At 43.4% G+C, this 16,319-nt stretch overlaps 1 pseudogene; it reads left to right on the top strand.

Moving 5' to 3' along the window:
* LOC124038987 overlaps window positions 1-16,319 on the top strand; it is a 180,483-nt pseudogene that overhangs the window by 148,945 nt on the left and 15,219 nt on the right.

Below are 16,319 nucleotides of genomic sequence, written 5' to 3' on the forward strand. Positions count from 1 at the left end.
CCTCTCTTCCTCTCTATTTTTTTCGTCCCTGGTTCATTGTTGTGTTCCCCCTCAGCTTTCATCGAAATGCTCTACATCGATAAGGACCTGAAGTAAGTTCACACCTTCGTGGACGTCTACTTCTTCCCTCAACTGAAGGAGAACGTGTGTGTGTGTTCAGTGTCTGTGCGTTCTTGCGTGAGTGTGTAAGCTTTCATTCCTGAAGGTGAGATCTCCCTACCTCTCCAATCCCAACGACAGCCCAGCCTCCCCTCGCCTGCGAGAGAGGCCACTCACTCTCAAATCAATGCGCACTCTTCTCTCTGCACCGCGGATAGAGAGGGGAGGCGAGAGGAGCTAATGGCTAAACACTAATAGCTCTAGCATTGACAAGCGGTGCGCAAGTGATGCTTGACTACTTAATTCTCTTATCATGGTTGTGTGGTCCTATTATGGTCATCTTTAACACTAGAAGCACTGGGCCTCCCTGCCTGTAAGTACCCACTAGAGAACATTGCTGGGCGTAACCTTTAGCATACGCATCATATGCATATCAACCCGCAAGGTGCACAGGTCAAAAGATTTTCCATATTCCTAAACAAAAGCACCTCTCTTTACACCTCTCTATCACTGATGTGGAGGACAGCTCCCCTGGTATGTTGTTTTACGCAGAGGGTGGCAGCTGCCGTCTTTGTTAACGGTTCTGAGCAGGCTAGACTTTTTGTTTGCAGTGAACTTGTCTGCCAGGGAAATTGATGTGTAAAATTTGTCCAGGGTCACATTTCTGTCGTCTCAGATAGTCTCTCATCCTCTGGCCTGGTTTCATCTTTCCTCCGGCAATCTAAAGCCGTTGAGCTAAAACTTGGTTTCGACATCCGCGGCTATCCAAAACTTAATTCCGAATATGTCCGGTTTGTTGGCCATGTATTGGCCATGAGTTTTAGCTGGGAACAGTAGCTCATCAACAGTAATGTCAAGCAATGCATTTGAATAGCAAACAAGCTTTCTGTGGTTACTTTGTTATTGTCATGCCATACACTCAAGATTGTAAAATGGCCTCAATTGCGCTCACATTTTAGTTGAGAAATATATCATACATCACTGAAATGCTGGGTATGGAAGCATTTAGCTGCCAAAACTCAATTGGAAATGCAAATGGTAAAATTATAAATCAATATATTTGCACTTACTTTTCCTAAATGGGTAGGTATTTTTTGTGGAAAAAAATATATAAACAAATATAATTGAAATATCAAAAAAGATATTGCATTATAATTTTCATGATTGAGTATGCATCATTAGTTTTTTTATTTAACCTTGTTTTAACGAGGCAAGTCAATTAAGAACAAATTCTTATTTACATTGATGCCTACCCCCCCCCCCCCCCCCAGCTGAACCCTAAACTAACACGGATGACGCTGGGCCAGTTGTGTGCCGCCCTATGAGACTCCCGATCATGGCCGGTTGTGACACAGCCTGGGGAACGAACCAGGATCTGTCACCACACCCTTTTTGCTGATCTCTTGTGTTTATTAAATGGTTCACCACATTTTCTTTGCAACTTTGGGAAGAAAACCAATTGCAGAATTATTGAAAATAAATTGTGTGGTCAAGCCAGCCCTCCATGAAACCACTTCAGTTGGTGCTTCTTTTAGCAACCTAATGTTTCAACCTCACTCTGCTTGAATAGTCCCAAAGAACATCTAGTGGGTAAAACATGGTGCACAAATGTATGGTAAAGAATGCAAGCAACTTCAATCGCTAATTTCTCTGAACAGGGAGAAAAAGATTCATAGGGAAGCAGCTGCTCCATACTACTTGTCAGACATAGAGAACTGATGCAGTATACACGTTGTTGGGGTGGGATTGGCACGGAGGCGGTCTGGGTGGCTATTGGATTCCTCATGTCTTACTCTTGTTTATGGTCCAAATCAGATTTAATGAACTATATTTATTGACGATTATATGAATAAAATAAATACAAATGGGCAATTTGGGTGCAATCAATTAGCTTAATTAATTTCTCAGAGAATGCTAATCTTATTTCATTTTACCAAAATAAACCAAATATGTTTGCACACTAGATGCCGCTGTTCCTGCTACTGCCACCACACCCTTTAATCCATTTTGCTGGACTCTTGTGTTTATTAAATGGATCACAACATTTTCTTTGCAGCTTTGGGTAAAAACAACAATTGCTGAAAATAAATTGCGTGGTCAAGTCAGCCCTCCATGAAACCAATTCAGTTGGTCCATCTCTTAGCAACCTAATGCTTCATCCCAACTCTGCTTGAATAGTCCAAACCAACGCCCTTTGGCACACTTGTCTTGTCCTCTCAAGATAGTAATAGCAAAGAAAATCAAAAGGCTAACAGCCTCTGAATACTTTTCTGTATGTGATTAAAACATTCTGACAACTGAGCAATGTAAAATATTATTATTATTATTATTATATTTAGGAAGAGTCAGGGAATGTTCTAGTGTTAATGTGCGGCGGTTGCGGTCGGTTCTATGTTAGCTGAATGTTATTGGGTTGTTGGTGTCTGTTTAGATGTTGATCCCCAACCGGTAGTCAGTGCTGTTCTGTTCTAAGGGTCTTTTGATGTTGTTTCTCAAGTGTTTCAGGGACGGGTCAAGGTGGATGTTCATTCAGAAAGGCGTCAGTTAAGCCTCCTCTCGTATTAGATGAAGTAGCAGTAAGATTTAGCGAATGGAGTCTGTCTGTATAATGAACAGGTTGGACCTGTTCCCTCCCTGTCTTTAGAGAAGATAGTATATGTCTACGATGAACAGGTTCGTGGACCTGCTTCTTCCTGTTAGACTGGTCGAGCAAAAAACTGTGCTACTCACATCACAAAAGAGTTCTCACGCACACACACACACACACACACACACACACACACACACACACACACACACACACACACACACACACACACACACACACACACACACACACACACACACACACACACACACACACACACACACACACACACACACACACACACACACACACACACACACACACACACACTGTGGCCCTGTGTGAAGGCCATGGCACAGCCTACAGTGGTGTGCTAATTGCTGTGTGTGTGGATGTCCTGGGAGGCTGGGTGTCCATGTAGGAGCTGAGCCGTGTGTGTGTGTATGTGTATGTGTGTGTGTATGTGTGTGTGTGTGTGTGTGTGTGTGTGTGTGTGTGTGTGTGTGTGTGTGTGTGTGTGTGTGTGTGTGTGTGTGTGTGTGTGTGTGTGTGTGTGTGTGTGTGTGTGTGTGTGTGTGTGTGTGTGTGTGTGTGTGTGTGTGTGTGTGTGTGTGAGAGAGAGAGAGAGAGAGAGAACTCTTTGTAGAAACAGACAGCTCTAGATTCAAAGTGTCCCTTTTATAACAAGGCTGCTTTCCTGTTAATGGAAGTGCTTTTAGACACAGACCAAGAGAGAGAGATCTGTATTTCTGGCTCAGATAGTAGCAGGCAGGAGATGATATTTTCTTAAGTAGCCTGTGATTTGTGCCCACTATGGAAAGCGAAAGAGAAGTCAGGTAGATGGAGAAAACAGAGAGAGCCAGAGAAGAGCAATAAGTGAGTGTAGAGCAAGAGGTTGAAAGAGAGTGAGGGAATGAAAGAAAGCATGGGCAAAGAAGGGGGAGCGAGAGGGGGACATGAGAGAGATGGAGACAGTGATTGTAAAGGTTTCTATAATGGTTGCTCTACTGTATTTGTGTGCGTCCATGTTTTTTGTGACTAATGTTTACTTTTGGTGTGTGTGTCAGTAGTTCATCCTGAACCAGTAAAGGAATGATCCTAAATCCCAGCTCCAGCAGTTCTGCCTGACCCTGGGCACAGAGGGCAAGGAGCCTGACATCCCCCTCTACAAGTAAGCCACTGCTCTCTCCATCCCTCTCTCCCCCCTCTATAAGTAAGATGTTCCCTTGGCCCCATACAAGCTGTTCTCCCTCTCTTATTCTCCCAGACCCTCTCTTTATCTCTGCTGTTATCTTTTTCATTCTTTCACATGCGTCTCTCACCCTGACCGCTGTCGTTCCATTCAGAGATGGGCTGAACTACTTGGGCCAAGGATTGTGGTGAAGAAAGGATGGTGAGGCACTCTGATTTGTCAAAGAGAAATGAAGTAATGAAAAGCCACTGTGTGTGTGTGTGTGAGACACTTTTTTGTCCACACGGGTTTTGTACATGGTAACCTTGACAGCCTCCCCTAGCATAACATAGTGAATGGTCGTGCTGTGTAGGGTAACATTCTTTGTTGTTGGCATAAATAAGCACTACTCCCAAAGATACCTTTTATTTGACAAAGGAGCAAGGAGCAAGTATCGTTTGACTGACCACTTCCCAAGTCCCAATTAGCTAGGCTAAATGTCTCCATATAAACTGACAATTGACGAACAGTGTTTATGAGAAGTGCGGGTGGGTGTGAGTGTATTCCCTTAGAGGACCAGCCTGTTTGGGAATCACCACAATGTATACAGTACTTGACTCTCTTGTTAAAAACACTTGAGAAATTTGATTCTGATTAAGGTCTAAATATTTAATGAGAAGCAACAGAGGGGTTCTGATAACAGGGTATGGGATGTGTCCAAAATGGCACAATATTCCCAGTATACATACAGTGCATTTGGAAAGTATTCAGACCCATACACTTTTTCAGCATTTTGTTACATTACAGCCTTATTCTAAAATGGATGAAATTGTTTTTTCCCCTCACCAATCTAGACACAATACCCCATAACGACAGAGCAAAAACTGAAATATCACATTTACATAAGTATTCAGACACTTTAATCAGTACAACCTCTGGCAGTGAATACAGCCTTGTCTTCTTGGGTATGACACCACAAGTTTGGCATGCCTGTATTTGGGGAGTTTTTCACATTATTTTCTGCAGATCCTCTCAAGCTCTGTCAACCTATTGGCCACTATACCATAAAGGCTTGATTGGTAGAGTGTTGCAGAGATGGTTATCCTTCTGGAAGGTTGTCCTATCGCTACAGAGAAACTCTGGAGCTCTGTCAGAGTGACCATCGGCTTCTTGCTCACCTCCCTGACCATGGCCCTTCTCCCCCAATTGCTCAGTTTGGCCAGGTGGCTAACTATAGCAGGAGACTTGGTGGTTCCTAACTTCTTCCATTTAAGAATGGAGGACACTGTGTTCTTGGGGACTTTCAATGTGGCAAACATTTTTGGGTACCCTTCCCCAGATCTGTGCCTCGACAGCATCCTGTCTTGGAGTTCTACCAACAAGTGCTTCGACCTCAAGGCTTGCTTTTTGCTCTGATATGCACTGTCAACTGTGGGACCTTATATAGACAGGTGTGTGCTTTTCCAAATCATGTCCAATCAATTGAATTTACCACAAGTGAAATCCAATCAAGTTGTAGAAACATCTCACGGATGATCAGTGGAAACCGGATGCACCTGAGCTCAGTTTCTAGTCTCAAGGCAAAGGGTCCAAATACTTATGTAAATAATATATTTCAACCAAACAAATTCCCCAAATAATAAAACCTGTTTTCTCTTTGTCATTACAGGCTATTGTGCTCATAATGCTATAATGCATTTTAGAATAATGCTTTAACGTAACAAAATGTGGAACAGTGAAGGAGTCTGAATACTTTCCGAATGCACTGTGCTGCACTACTTTTGACCGGAACGCTATGCTATGTTCCCTGGTCAAAAAGTAGTGCATTATATAAGGAATAGGGTGCCATTTGGGACACAGACTTGGTGATCTGCCATTTTGATCAAACAGTCCGTTTTAGAATTTTGCATGAATCATATCCTTTATTTTGTTATTATTATTTTTTCACCTTTAATTAACCAGGTAGGCTAGTTGAGAACAAGTCTGGAGGTTAGTTAACACAGTGTCCAAAGAGGGGCCAGAGGTATACAGAATGGTGCCTTTCCGTGATTCCTCGCATAATATTGCTTTGCCTCCTTCTGAACCGTATTTGAGGAGAAGATCCAAGGAGATAGAGGGAGATAGGATGCAAGGAATCAAGAAAAGCTACATTGGGAAAAGACATATGCAACAAGGTAAATACCCCCTCACACATTTCATGCACCATCTGGTACTCTGGCAGTTTGATCATCAACACCCTTCCCTCTGTCAAATCTCAGAGAGAAAGCCCTCAGGATGATTTTAACATTGGCGTCAGAACACAGCCCTTCAAGGGGCAATCTGCAATTCAAACAACAACAAAGCAGACACCCTGCCACCTTTTTAGGTAAACAGCTTAGAGATGGGGCTGGAGAGATGTAACCACTCTCAAATTCATAGGCCGGGATATGGATGCAATACCCAAGTTTTGTTTACAATTACATTGTTTACACACAATGGAGTAAAACAAGCTTATATTTTGGGTTTTGATGGGGTCAAACAGTTCACCTAAAATCATGAGATATTTGTAAGTTATATTCTTCAATAATCAATGGTTGTATATCATTCATTTGAAAGTCCAAAAATGGATGTCACCATCGCAGGTTAACCTCTTGAAACTAGGGGACACTATTTTCATTTTTGGAAAAATAATGTTCCCAAAGTAAACGGGCTATTTTGTCAGGACAAGATGCTAGAATATGCATATAATTGACAGCTTAGGATAGAAAACACTCTAAAGTTTCCAAAACTGTAAAACTATTGTCTGTGAGTACAACAGAACTGATATTGCAGGCGAAAGCCTGAGAAAAATCCAATCAGGAAGGGACTCTTATTTAGAAAGCTCTGCGTTCCTATGCATCCCTATTGAGTAGTGAAAGGGATATCAACCAGATTCCTTTTTCTATGGCTTCCCTAATGTGTCTAGTGTCACAAGACATAGTTTCAGGCTTTTATTTTGAAAAATGAGCGTGAACGACAACATTGCGTCAGTGATCATCTGGTGGCTCTCAGAGAGATTTGTGTGTAATAGACAAAGTCGGCCATTGTGGCTCTCGCTCCTACTGGGAAGCCTACTGTCCCGGTTGATATACTATCGAATATATATTTGAAAAACACCTTGAGGATTGATTATAAAAAACGTTTGCCATGTTTCTGTCAATATTATGGATCTAATTTGGAAAACAATTCGCCGTTGTCGTGACCGCAGTTTCCGGTGGATTTCTCAACCAAACGTGAAGTACAAACAGAAGTATTTCAGCTATAAAAATAATATTTTTATGGGACAAAATGAACGTTTGCTGTCGAACTGGGAGTCTCGTGAGTGAAAACATCCGAAGCTCATCAAAGGTAAAAGATTTAATTTGATTGCTTTTCTGATTTTCGTGGCCAAGTTGCCTACTGTTAGCTGGACATAATGCTATGCTAGGCTATCAATAAACTTACACAAATGCTTGTCTTGCTTTGGCTGTAACGCATAATTTCAAAATCTGAGATGACAGGGTGATTAACAAAAGGCTAAGCTGTGTTTAACTATATTTCAATTGTGATTTCATGAATATGACTATCTTCTAGTAATATTTTTCGTCCGTTGCGTTATGCTAATTAGTGTCAGTTGATAACAATTATCCCGGATCCGGGAGAGTTAGTTCTATGAGGATTTAAGCTTTGTCACTACAGTGTTAGCAAACTCCTCACCAGGGGTAGTATATTACAGACTACAGTGTTCACAGTAGAAACACTATTGATTTCCTTCATTCAAACATATCACCCAATAATCTAAGTGTTTGTGTGTTGGAGTAGGGTGAGACCTTCACTCTGAGAATTCTAGTGCAGACTGGACCTGGTCAACTTGACATTGATTACTCCTCACCTGGAGCCAGGACCATCTAATTCAAATCTGGACCTCAAATCCAGTTCCACTGCTTTTCATTATAAACCCGGGACCCGGGACCCCAGGTTGGTGCAATTAATTATCAGGTAGAACAGAAGAAAACGGCAGTCGTCCAGACCTCGTAGGGTAAGATTTGCATAACACTGGTATAAACAGGGCCTTATGTGAACAGTGATACTACATTTCAAATCAAACTGTTTGTCCCTACTCCCTAGGTACACATCAGTGTAACCAACACCTGTGGGATTGGGCTCAATTTGGAACAAAGTTTGACAGTGTTTTTAAGTAAGGGTTCTGAGACTTCCATAATGAGCCCATGCAGACTGGAATGTAACCAACCAACCACCACTTTTAAAGACTGACATGGGCTGTGTCCCAAAATGCACCATAATATCTACAGTGTACAGCGCAATCAGAAAGTCTTCAGGCACCTTGACTTTCTCCACATTTTGTTATTCTAAAATGGATTAATAAATAAAAAAATAATCATCAATCTACACACAATACACATTAATGACAGAGTGAAAACCGTTTTTGGGGAGGGGGGTCAAATTTATAAAAAATTTAACAACAGAAAAACGATCCCCAAGAAAACAGTGGCCTCTATCATTCTTAAATCGAACAAGTTTGGAACCACCAAGACTCTTCCTAGAGCTGGGCACCCGGCCAAACTGAGCAATAGTGGGAGAAGGGCCTTGGTCAGGGAGGTGAGCACTGAGGAAAGGGTCTGAATATTCATGTAAATATGATATATATATTTTATATATATACATATATACATTATGGGGTATTGTGTGACAAATGTGTTTGTAGAAATTGTATTGAATCAATGTTAGAATAATGACGTAGCGTAATAAACTGGAGAAAAAAAATTGTTACCTTTTTATTTAATAATAATAATAATAATAATATATGCCATTTAGCAGACGCTTTTATCCAAAGCGACTTACAGTCATGTGTGCATACATTCTACGTATGGGTGGTCCCGGGAATTGAACCCACTACCCTGGCGTTACAAGCGCCATGCTCTACCAACTGAGCTACAGAAGGACCATATTTAACAAGCCAAGTCAGTTAAGAACAAATTCTTATTTTCAATGACGGCCTAGGAACAGTGGGTTAACTGCCTGTTCAGGGGCAGAACGACAGATTTGTACCTTGTCAGCTCAGGCGTTTGATCTTGCAACCTTCCGGTTACTAGTCCAACGCTCTAACCACTAGGCTACCCTGAATACTTACTGAATGCACTTTATAGTGTGCTACCAAAAATGGTATGGGTAAATATATAGGGAATATGGTGTCATTTTGGCACACCGCTAGTCACCTCAACAACCATGACCCCTCACCCTGATCCAGCTCTCTAAATGAGCTCATGAGTACAGAGACAAAGGGCAATTGGTATGAAGTGCATTCCATAGAATCCCAACACACTTTCGCACCCACAAAAATTCCACTCTCCGATTAGACAGATGTGTCCACGGCAGCGAGCTTTTAAAGAGTGCTTTTTGCATGAAGTGAAATGGAGAGTCACTCAGAGTGTTCTAGGCCCCCTCAATAGCTGTACAGAGAACTTGACTTAGTCTGTGGCCACTACGACATACTCTAAGAGCCTGAGAGATAGGCACGCACTGTGTTTACATTTACATTTAAGTCATTTAGCAGACGCTCTTATCCAGAGCGACTTACAAATTGGTGCATTCACCTTATGACATCCAGTGGAACAGCCACTTTACAATAGTGCATCTAAATCTTTTAAGGGGGGTGAGAAGGATTACTTTATCCTATCCTAGGTATTTCTTAAAGAGGTGGGGTTTCAGGTGTCTCCGGAAGGTGGTGATTGACTCCGCTGTCCTGGCGTCATGAGGGAGTTTGTTCCACCATTGGGGAGCCAGAGCAGCGAACAGTTTTGACTGGGCTGAGCGGGAACTGTACTTCCTCAGTGGTAGGGAGGCGAGCAGGCCAGAGGTGGATGAACGCAGTGCCCTTATTTGGGTGTAGGGCCTGATCAGAGCCTGGAGGTACTGAGGTGCCATTCCCCTCACAGCTCCATAGGCAAGCACCATGGTCTTGTAGCGGATGCGAGCTTCAACTGGAAGCCAGTGGAGAGAGCGGAGGAGCGGGGTGACGTGAGAGAACTTGGGAAGGTTGAACACTAGACGGGCTGCGGCATTCTGGATGAGTTGTAGGGGTTTAATGGCACAGGCAGGGAGCCCAGCCAACAGCGAGTTGCAGTAATCCAGACGGGAGATGACAAGTGCCTGGATTAGGATCTGCGCCGCTTCCTGTGTGAGGCAGGGTCGTACTCTGCGGATGTTGTAGAGCATGAACCTACAGGAACGGGCCACCGCCTTGATGTTAGTTGAGAACGACAGGGTGTTGTCCAGGATCACGCCAAGGTTCTTAGCGCTCTGGGAGGAGGACACAATGGAGTTGTCAACCGTGATGGCGAGATCATGGAACGGGCAGTCCTTCCCCGGGAAGAAGAGCAGCTCCGTCTTGCCGAAGTTCAGCTTGAGGTGGTGATCCGTCATCCACACTGATATGTCTGCCAGACATGCAGAGATGCGATTCGCCACCTGGTCATCAGAAGGGGGAAAGGAGAAGATTAATTGTGTGTCGTCTGCATAGCAATGATAGGAGAGACCATGTGAGGTTATGACAGAGCCAAGTGACTTGGTGTATAGCGAGAATAGGAGAGGGCCTAGAACAGAGCCCTGGGGGACACCAGTGGTGAGAGCGCGTGGTGAGGAGACGGAGCGACCTGTCAGGTAGGACGCAATCCAAGCGTGGGCCGCGCCGGAGATGCCCAACTCGGAGAGGGTGGAGAGGAGGATCTGATGGTTCACAGTATCGAAGGCAGCCGATAGGTCTAGAAGGATGAGAGCAGAGGAGAGAGAGTTAGCTTTAGCGGTGCGGAGCGCCTCCGTGATACAGAGAAGAGCAGTCTCAGTTGAATGACTAGTCTTGAAACCTGACTGATTTGGATCAAGAAGGTCATTTTGAGAGAGATAGCGGGAGAGCTGACCAAGGACGGCACGTTCAAGAGTTTTGGAGAGAAAAGAAAGAAGGGATACTGGTCTGTAGTTGTTGACATCGGAGGGATCGAGTGTAGGTTTTTTCAGAAGGGGTGCAACACTCGCTCTCTTGAAGACGGAAGGGACGTAGCCAGCGGTCAGGGATAAGTTGATGAGCGAGGTGAGGTAAGGGAGAAGGTCTCCGGAAATGGTCTGGAGAAGAGAGGAGGGGATAGGGCGAGCGGGCAGGTTGTTGGGCGGCCGGCCATCACAAGACGCGAGATTTCATCTGGAGAGAGAGGGGAGAAAGAGGTCAGAGCACAGGGTAGGGCAGTGTGAGCAGAACCAGCGGTGTCGTTTGACTTAGCAAACGAGGATCGGATGTCGTCGACCTTCTTTTCAAAATGGTTGACGAAGTCATCTGCAGAGAGGGAGGAGGGGGGAGGGGGAGGAGGATTCAGGAGGGAGGAGAAGGTGGCAAAGAGCTTCCTAGGGTTAGAGGCAGATGCTTGGAATTTAGAGTGGTAGAAAGTGGCTTTAGCAGTAGAGACAGAGGAGGAAAATGTAGAGAGGAGGGAGTGAAAGGATGCCAGGTCCGCAGGGAGGCGAGTTTTCCTCCATTTCCGCTCGGCTGCCCGGAGCCCTGTTCTGTGAGCTCGCAATGAGTCGTCAAGCCACGGAGCGGGAGGGGAGGACCGAGCCGGCCTGGAAGATAGGGGACATAGAGAGTCAAAGGATGCAGAAAGGGAGGAGAGGAGGGTTGAGGAGGCAGAATCAGGAGATAGGTTGGAGAAGGTTTGAGCAGAGGGAAGAGATGATAGGATGGAAGAGGAGAGAGTAGCGGGGGAGAGAGAGCGAAGGTTGGGACGGCGCGATACCATCCGAGTAGGGGCAGTGTGGGAAGTGTTGGATGAGAGCGAGAGGGAAAAGGATACAAGGTAGTGGTCGGAGACTTGGAGGGAGTTGCAATGAGGTTAGTGGAAGAACAGCATCTAGTAAAGATGAGGTCGAGCGTATTGCCTGCCTTGTGAGTAGGGGGGAAGGTGAGAGGGTGAGGTCAAAAGAGGAGAGGAGTGGAAAGAAGGAGGCAGAGAGGAATGAGTCAAAGGTAGACGTGGGGAGGTTAAAGTCGCCCAGAACTGTGAGAGGTGAGCCGTCCTCAGGAAAGGAGCTTATCAAGGCATCAAGCTCATTGATGAACTCTCCGAGGGGACCTGGAGGGCGATAAATGATAAGGATGTTAAGCTTGAAAGGGCTGGTAACTGTGACAGCATGAAATTCAAAGGAGGCGATTGACAGATGGGTAAGGGGAGAAAGAGAGAATGACCACTTGGGAGAGATGAGGATCCCGGTGCCACCACCCCGCTGACCAGAAGCTCTCGGGGTGTGCGAGAACACGTGGGCGGACGAAGAGAGAGCAGTAGGAGTAGCAGTGTTATCTGTGGTGATCCATGTTTCTGTCAGTGCCAAGAAGTCGAGGGACTGGAGGGAGGCATAGGCTGAGATGAACTCTGCCTTGTTGGCCGCAGATCGGCAGTTCCAGAGGCTACCGGAGACCTGGAACGCCACGTGGGTCGTGTGCGCTGGGACCACCAGATTAGGGTGGCCGCGGCCACGCGGTGTGGAGCTTTTGTATGGTCTGTGCAGAGAGGAGAGACACATAGTTGACAGGCTACAGAAGAGGCTACGCTAATGCAAGGAGATTGGAATGACAAGTGGACTACACGTCTCGAATGTTCAGAAAGTTAAGCTTACGTAGCAAGAATCTTATTGACTAAAATGATACAGTACTGCTGAAGTAGGCTAGCTGGCAGTGGCTGCGTTGTTGACTTTGTAGGCTAGCTGGCAGTGGCTGCGTTGTTGACACTACACTAATCAAGTCGTTCCGTTGAGTGTAATAGTTTCTACAGTGCTGCTATTCGGGGGCTAGCTGGCTAGCTAGCAGTGTTGATTACGTTACGTTGCGTTAAAAGAACGACAATAGCTGGCTAGCTAACCTAAAAAATCGCTCTAGACTACACAATTATCTTTGATACACAGACGGCTATGTAGCTAGCTATGTAGCTAGCTACGATCAAACAAATCAAACCGTTGTACTCTAATGAAATGAAATGAAAATGTGATACTACCTGTGAATGCGACCGGGTTGTGAGTCTATTCGGTAGACGTTGGCTAGCTGTTGGCTAGCTAGCATTGTCTCCGACGTTAAGGACGACAAATAGCTGGCTAGCTAACCTCTGTAAATTAAGATAATCACTCTAAGACTACACGCTCTAAACTACACAATTATCTTGGATACGAAGACAGCAAAGACAACTATGTAGCTAGCTAACACTACACTAATCAAGTCGTTCAGTTGAGTGTAATAGTTTCTACAGTGCTGCTATTCGGTAGACGGTGGACGTTTGCTAGCTGGCTAGCTGCTGGGCAGATAGCAGTGTAGACTACGTTAGGACGACGAAATACGAAGTTGCAATAGAAGTGCTGACTGTTTCACTTTGTTGTCCTCTTTCTTTTCCTTTTTCTTCTGTCCTTCTTTTGTCCTTATTTTGTCTTCCTTTCTTCTGTTAATTAGATATTTTTTGTTGTTATTCTTTGTAAGCCAGCTAGCTTCTTCCAGGAGAGTCCCTAGCAACTGCTTAGCAACAAGTAAACAATTCTGCTAGCAATTCAGCTAGCTAAGATAACTGTACAATTTTATGAAAAATAGTTAATTTTTCAAAAGCCTGTCTTTTTTGGTTTGTTCCTTGTTTTCTCTTCTATTGAGTCTTGCAGTTTTCTCTTGATTTTTTCGATGTACTTCACTCTAAAAAAACATTTTATTACTATAAACCATGTTTGTACTATACTTCGTCTATCCGCCTGCATTTTCATTCATTCATTGTACAGTACCTGTCGAAAGTTTGTTAGCACCTACTTACACAAGGGTTTTTATTTATTTTTTCTATTTTCTACATTGCAAAACGATAGTGAAGACATCAAAACTATGAAATAACACATATGGAATCATGGAGTAAACGTAAGTGTTTAACAAATCACAATATATTTTATATTTGAGATTCTTCAAAGTAGCCAGCCTTTGCGTTGATGACAGCTTTGCACACTCTTTGCGCATTTCAATTAACAGGTGTGCCTTGAACTTGTTAGGGCCGTGGTTCCGAGGTGGGAACAAAAATCAGCTGAAATTTCAAGTGCGCCACGTATAGTTTTTGATAAAACTCAAACTTTCATTAATATGCACATACAATATACTGAATTAAAGCTACACTCGTTGTGAATCTATCCACCAAGTCAGATTTGTAAATTGCTTTTCGGCGAAAGCATGAGAAGCTATTATCTGATACCATGCACCCTCAAAATACTGCAACGTCACCTAACACGACAGATTTTGCGTTAGCCGGCGCAAACCAAAAACGCTGAAATAAAATATAAAACATTCATTACCTTTGACGAGCTTCTTTCTTGGCACTCCTAGATGTCCCATAAACATAATTTAGGGTCTTTTTCTGATTAAATCGGTCCATATATAGCCTAGATATCGATCTAAGAATACTGTGTGATAAACGGAAAAAAATAGCGTTTCATAACGTAAAGTCATTTTTTTAAATTCAAAAAGTCGACGATAAACTTTCACAAAACACTTCGAAATACTTTTGTAATGCAACTTTAGGTATTAGTACACATTAATAAGCGATAAAATTCATCAGGAGGCGATGTAAATTCTTTAGCTGTCCGTGTCGAAAACATGTCTGAAGAAAGCTCGACCAAAACATCCGGTCGGAGACAGGAGGGAAGTGGTTCCCTTGATTTGGTGAGACAAAGAATCAATTGTAAAGCAAATGACAAGACTCTAGACAACGTGTGGAAGCTGTAGGCACTGCAACCTCAGTCTACTTTAATTCGGTTCACTTTGAACAATCTCCTTGAAGTCGCGGATGGATATTTTTTTCCATTTTCAGTGATCATATTTTCATGCACTTTTCGATGAAACACACTTTCTGTTATAGTCACAGCCGTGATTTAACCAGTTTTAGAAATGTCTGAGTGTTTTCTATCCACACATACTAATCATATGCATATACTATATTCCTGGCATGAATAGCAGGGCGCTGAAATGTTGCACGATTTTTAACAAAAAGCTGCAAAAAGCTGCTTAAATTCTCGACTTCCTTAACAGGTTTTAAAAGTTCATTTGTGGAATTTCTTTTCATTCCTAATGTGTTTGAGCTAATCAGTTGGGTTGTGACAAGGTAGGGGTGGTATACAGAAGATAGCCCTATTTGGTAAAATACCAAGTCCATATTATGGAAAGAACAGAACAAATGAGTATAGAGAAATGACAGTCCATCAATACCTTAAGGCATGAAGGTCAGTCAATCTGGAAATATTCAAAATCTTTAAAAGTGTCTTCAAGTGCAGTCACAAAAAAACATCAATCACTATGACGAAACTAGCTCTCATGAGGACCGCCACAGGAAAGGAAGACCCAGAGTTACCTCTGCTGCAGAGGATAAGTTCATTAGAGTTACCACCCAAAGAAATTGAAGCCCAAATAAATGCTTCAGAGTTCAAGTCCAAGACACATCTCAACATCAACTGTTCAGAGGAAACTGGGTGAATCAGGCCTTTCATGGTCAATTTGCAGCAAAGAAACCACTGCTAAAGGACACTAATAAGAAGAAAATACTTGCTTGGGCCAAGAAATACGAGCAATTACATTAGTCCGGTGGAGGTCTATCCTTTGGGCTGATGAGTCCAAATTTGAGATTTTTGGCTCCAACCGCAGTGTCATTGTGAGACGCAGAGTAGATAAACAGATGAACTCAGCATGTGTGGGTCCCACCATTAAGCATGGAGGAGGGAGATGTGATGTTGTGGGGGTGCTTTGTTGTTGACACTGTCTGTGATTTATTTAGAATTCATGGCACACTTTACCAGCGTGACTACCATAGCATTCTGCAAAGATCCCATCTGGTTTGCGCTTAGTGGGAATAAAGAGGACAATGACCTAACACACCTCCAGGATGTGTAAGGGCTATTTAACCAAGAAGCAGAGTGATGGAGTGCTGCATCAGATGACCCGACTTCAACCCAATTGAGATGGTTTGGGATGAGTTGGACTGCAGAGTGAAGGAAAAGCAGCCATCAAGTGCTCAGCATATGTGGGAACTCCTTCAAGACTGTTGGAAAAGCATTCCAGGTGAGGCTGGTTGAGAGAATAACAAGTCTGTGCAATGCTGTCATCAAGGCAGAGTGGCTACTTTGAAGAATCTAAAATCTAAAATATATTTTGATTTGTTTAACACTTTTTTGGTTACTACATGATTCCATATGTGTTATTTCATTGTTTTGATGTCTTCGCTATTATTCTACAATGTAGAAAGTAGTAAAAAATTAAGAAAAAACATTGAATGAGCAGGTGTGTCCAAACTTGACAGGTGCTGTATATATTTATGCAGGGCAATCTACTCAATAACAATTGCCTGAGTCCTGGGATCCATCAAATCAACACAAACACACATATTATACACTGAATAA

The sequence above is a fragment of the Oncorhynchus gorbuscha genome, linkage group LG07 (assembly GCF_021184085.1).
Source record: "Oncorhynchus gorbuscha isolate QuinsamMale2020 ecotype Even-year linkage group LG07, OgorEven_v1.0, whole genome shotgun sequence".
In the NCBI taxonomy this organism is placed as follows: domain Eukaryota; kingdom Metazoa; phylum Chordata; class Actinopteri; order Salmoniformes; family Salmonidae; genus Oncorhynchus; species Oncorhynchus gorbuscha.